The sequence below is a fragment of the Aptenodytes forsteri genome, unplaced genomic scaffold, assembly GCF_000699145.1.
Source record: "Aptenodytes forsteri isolate BGI_AS27 unplaced genomic scaffold, ASM69914v1 Scaffold15, whole genome shotgun sequence".
Classification (NCBI taxonomy): Eukaryota; Metazoa; Chordata; class Aves; order Sphenisciformes; family Spheniscidae; genus Aptenodytes; species Aptenodytes forsteri.
The window spans coordinates 2,239,673-2,244,178 of NW_008795129.1; the positions used below are offsets into that span (position 1 = coordinate 2,239,673).

At 43.2% G+C, this 4,506-nt stretch overlaps 1 protein-coding gene across 1 annotated transcript in view; it reads right to left on the reverse strand.

The window, feature by feature from the left end:
• KAT6B (lysine acetyltransferase 6B) overlaps window positions 1-576 on the reverse strand; it is a 118,888-nt gene extending 118,312 nt beyond the window's left edge. The window contains exon 1 of the mRNA XM_009277646.1: window positions 505-576. The gene's annotated coding sequence lies outside the window, so the exon portion shown is untranslated. The remainder of the gene's footprint in view (window positions 1-504) is intronic.
• Between the last annotated feature and the right edge of the window lie 3,930 nt (window positions 577-4,506).

Below are 4,506 nucleotides of genomic sequence, written 5' to 3' on the forward strand. Positions count from 1 at the left end.
GGGGAGGAGGGGGTGGGAACGGGGACGGCGACAATGACTCCCAGCTCCACAGCCACATGCAGGTCCCTGCAAGTTTCGCCATGCGAAGCGCAGGGACTTCTCTGTCACCCCGTCTGCGAAGGAACAATTGCCGCCTCAGAAAGACAAGGGTGGGAGCATGCAACACAAAAACCTCAGCCATCCCCTGCCTCCCTCCGCCACTCCATTCCCCCTCTCCCCACCCCATCCAACCCAGCCATCACCTCCTGCTGCTGCTCCCCCTCCCCTGCAAAACGCAGAGCGTTGCAATGCATTTACCAAGCACAAGTGTCTGCAAACACGTGCATCAGCCTCCAATGCAAAAGAAAAAAAAAAAAAAAGTACCCAGCCTAGTGACAAGCCCCCTGCACTGAGAGAGGGAGGGAAAGGGGGTTATTACGGCAAATTGCAGCCTGTCACCCAATGCAAAACAAAACCCATCGCATGCTCCCTATTATCCCCCACATAAACTCCTGGGAATCTAACCTCCGATGCAGGTTTCCCCCCTCTGCTTGCAGTGACCTCCTTTCTCTGCCTGTGTCTGTTTCTGCAGCAGCGGTTCCTGCGGAATGTGCTGCCCCTGAAACGCGATCGCGGCTCCTCTCTCTCTCTCTCTTGCTCGCTCTCTCCTTCTCTGTCTCTCGCTCTCTCGCTCGCTCTCTCTCCTGGCTGCAACCAGAGCCAGGAACACAACAACAACACAACCTCCCCCCACCCCCTTCCCCAAACACATACACACTGAAGAGACCCAGCCAGGAGAGCCAGACGAGCCGGGGAGGGGGTGGAGGGAATCCCCAGCCAGCGGATTGATTGCACCAGTTACCTTCTCTAAGCCCCTTCGCGAGAGGGGAAAAAAAGAAGATGAATGCGGAGAGAATACCTTGTCTCCCCTCCTCCTCCTCCTCCTCCGCGGGGCTCCTCTTCTCACTCCAAAATACTAAAAGGTGGACGGGCAGATCAGACACAAGCGTTCGGCTCACGGCGGGGGAGGGGAACCACACGAACAATTATCGTTAATTTAGAAATTAAAACAGAAACCCACCCCAGACCTCCAGCCTTCCCGATGCCGAGCGGACGCAGATTGCGAGGACTGGTGCTAAGACACAGGACCTGATAACAGCTAATTGAAAGGTTAATCTACATAGGCTGTGACAGAAGAGGTCCCTCCCCACTTTTTTATCTGCTGTTGGCAAGTGGGAAATTGAGCTCCCCCCACCTTTTTCCCTCACAAAAAAAAAAAAAAAAAAAAATGCAGCCCCTTAAGAAGACAGTGCTAGGTGGAGAATAACACTCAGCCTTGATCCAAACAGGAGTATAATGGGTTGGGATTTTCCAAGTGGGAGAGTTGGAAACAGCCATGAACAAAAAAATGTCTGACAGCAAAATTCTAGGGACATAAATAACATAGTGTGAGTTAATGAAGGAAAGTACCTTTTCAAAGTCCAAAACAAAGGTCTGTAAAGCTATTAAAACCCTGTACATTTCATGATGTCCTCGGGGGTTTGGGTTGGGGTTTTCGTCCGATATGGGGCGATTTAAAATGTCTGGATGGAAGCACCACCACAGGCAGGCTTTGGCAAATCCTTCCTAAAAGGGCTTGCACAGTTTCTCAGTCCGGAGGAAGAGGGCTGTGCTTGAGGCAACCATAATTAGGCTGAGGGATGAAAGGAGGGTGAACAAATTACAGATGTTGTCCTCCCATTGAGTTTGTTGTAAATGTAACAAGATGTTATGAGGAATATATTTTAAAGGACAAGGTGATAACACATACGGACTTAAAACTCACTTAAACGTTTTTTCCATGCTGTCTTGAGCCATGCTGCCAAAGGCCACTCACCACATCAAAGTTTTAATACTACTCGTGATGGTTTTCTCAGCTATGGCTAGCAAACACCACTTTTCACCGAAGTACGGCATGACAAAATACTGTAGGGTATATACCATAGGGTACCACGCAAGGGAGGAAAAGGCAATCTACCTACCTGAGCATCTACTCAAGCAAGCACCAACTAGACACCCCCTATCTTCCCAAATTTGAAACATGACCCATCTCAGAGGTCTCCTAGACATCCTCTTTTCCATGTCTTGTGGGTGACATGTTGCGTTAGGTGCCTGCCTGCACAGTTTTCTAAAAATATCTGGTCCTGAAGAAGAAAAGATAAAAGAAAAAAAAAATCTCCTTTTAGAATGGGTGGAAAATGACCTACAATAAATTAAGAAGGTCTTTCCTAGATCACGTACTGCATGTAGACTAGCAAGCGAACAAAGTTTCCGTAATAAAATACTGAGCATTAAGGTTTAGTGCAACTTGTTCAGAGTCAATTGCTGGAGATACTGTGTAAGGAAGCTCTTTGGTGATGTTTTAGAGCACTGTAAAACTGAATGACCTACTTACAGAAAGCTACCAGGTGAAAATAATATTCCAGCATGTATCTATCATACCATACCTGTTGACTGAGGTTTTAGTCTTTTAACTGCCAGGTGCAGCCTTTTAAACATAGAGCGGGAAACTGAAATGTATAGTGACCTAATATTTGTTGGATAATCCTTCAAGGTTCATGTATTATGCAGGACTTGGCTGTGATTGAAAATAGTTTTTAGATTATTGGAAACAATATAAATCATTACAGCACAATTTGTAGCAGAGCATCACATTTGCAACACTATTCTGAATGTTGTGTCAATATTTCCATTATAAACTTTTTTTTTTCTTTCCAGGAAATTTACAACTTGGTTAGTGGTAAAACAGAAAAATAATCTCTTGAAACTGAAACTTGGCATGGCCACATCCCACTTCAGGAAACAAAACACTGGAGAAAACTTGACAATCTGTTTGGCCATTTTGAAATTACGAGTGTGCTGAAGACATAAGTAATAGCACAGAGAAAAATCAAAAAAGTCTCTGGTTTAAATACTTTCATTCTTTCTTCTTAATTTAATTCTTTTCCTAAAGATAAACTCGATAAGTCACTATGTCATTGGGTGTTGTGTTCCAGTTTTTAACATACTCAAGAATCTTTTGTTTGAAGAGAGACTCCTATGGATCTTGACATTTACAGGTGTACCTAACACTGTGAATTGTGAAGTTAAGCACATGAACCTCTTTATACATGAATCATCCTCCAGCGAGCTTAGATCCACTATCACTGTCAATTATACTATTTCCCAAAATAATGACTTCAAAAGAATTGCATCATGTGAATTTAGGGCAGTTCAATTTGAGACAGTGCACGTTACACAGGCAAGCCATAAGTACCTGAAACACTTTGGATCTAATTAGGAATGTCTAATATGTTGCGTGCGTTTTGGTTTGTGATCTAGATCAGAAATGTTGTTTTATTGTATTAAAAAAAATTAAAACTACATTAAAAACATCCACGGAAAAGTTATAAGCCCATCAAGGAAGTAAGTGTAAGCAATAAAATTCACACTGTAGCATGTCTTCTACTGTCAGACTTTGGGGGATTTACTCTCCCATAGCCACTACAAAACTGATGAACGACAACAGTTAATGCCCCTGAGCGGTAACAGGTGCCTAGACACCTACACATTGAATACACCCATTCCATCTGCTAGAAAGATGTCCCTGATATTAAAAAAAGTATTTAAAATCAAAACCGCTCTCTCTCATCTGCTTTTAGAAAGAAGTACTATGGCCCAGTTCACAACTCACCCAGTTCCATTAATTTCCTTGCTTTAATTATAGTTTAAATATCCTTATTTAAAGGATATATTTCCCACACACACCCCGGTGGAAAAATATATTTGATTGCACATCTATATTGTAGTGTATGTAGTAAGCGTATACTTCTCTCCAAAAGTCCTTCGGATTATTCTAAAAACGCATGTACGGTTGCTATTTTTGGATCACAAGTGAAAGAAATCAAGAAGTTAAGGGCTGAACATGGTCTGAGTTAAATTCAGTTCTCAGAAACCAAAATCTTAAAACTGCTGTATGTACAGCAGTGGTGTAAGACAAGCTGGAGACTACCAATTAAATGAAGCCCAGCCATATGCAGACCAAATTCATCAGTATACAAAAAAGAACGCTAAATTAGAGTTTGAGCACTCATTTGAAATCAGTGAGAAAATTCTTGTGCATGAAATTACTGCTGTGTATGAGAATAAGAATTTCCCTGTGAGGGCTTTAATCACTGGTGCAGTTCCATTAGAACTAGTGGGGCTGTCACATGTTTAGAAACAATTATATAGTTGTCCATGTTGGTATGGTGACAGATCCCTATTTATCTTTGGAGCTGCTAGAGGGTGAAGCCTTGACCCCCATCAGTCTGGCAAAACTTCCATGACTTCGACAAAGCCAGGATGTTCCTTCTATTATTACCATACATAACCACGTATATGACTACAGTCACCTGGAAATTGCCTCCCCTGGCATACGCTGTTGAACGAAGTGACCCTGGGGAGAAAAGTCACCCTAAGAGTGCAGCGAGTTTCTTCCCAGCCTCCGCAGTCATCCTGAGCGTGTCC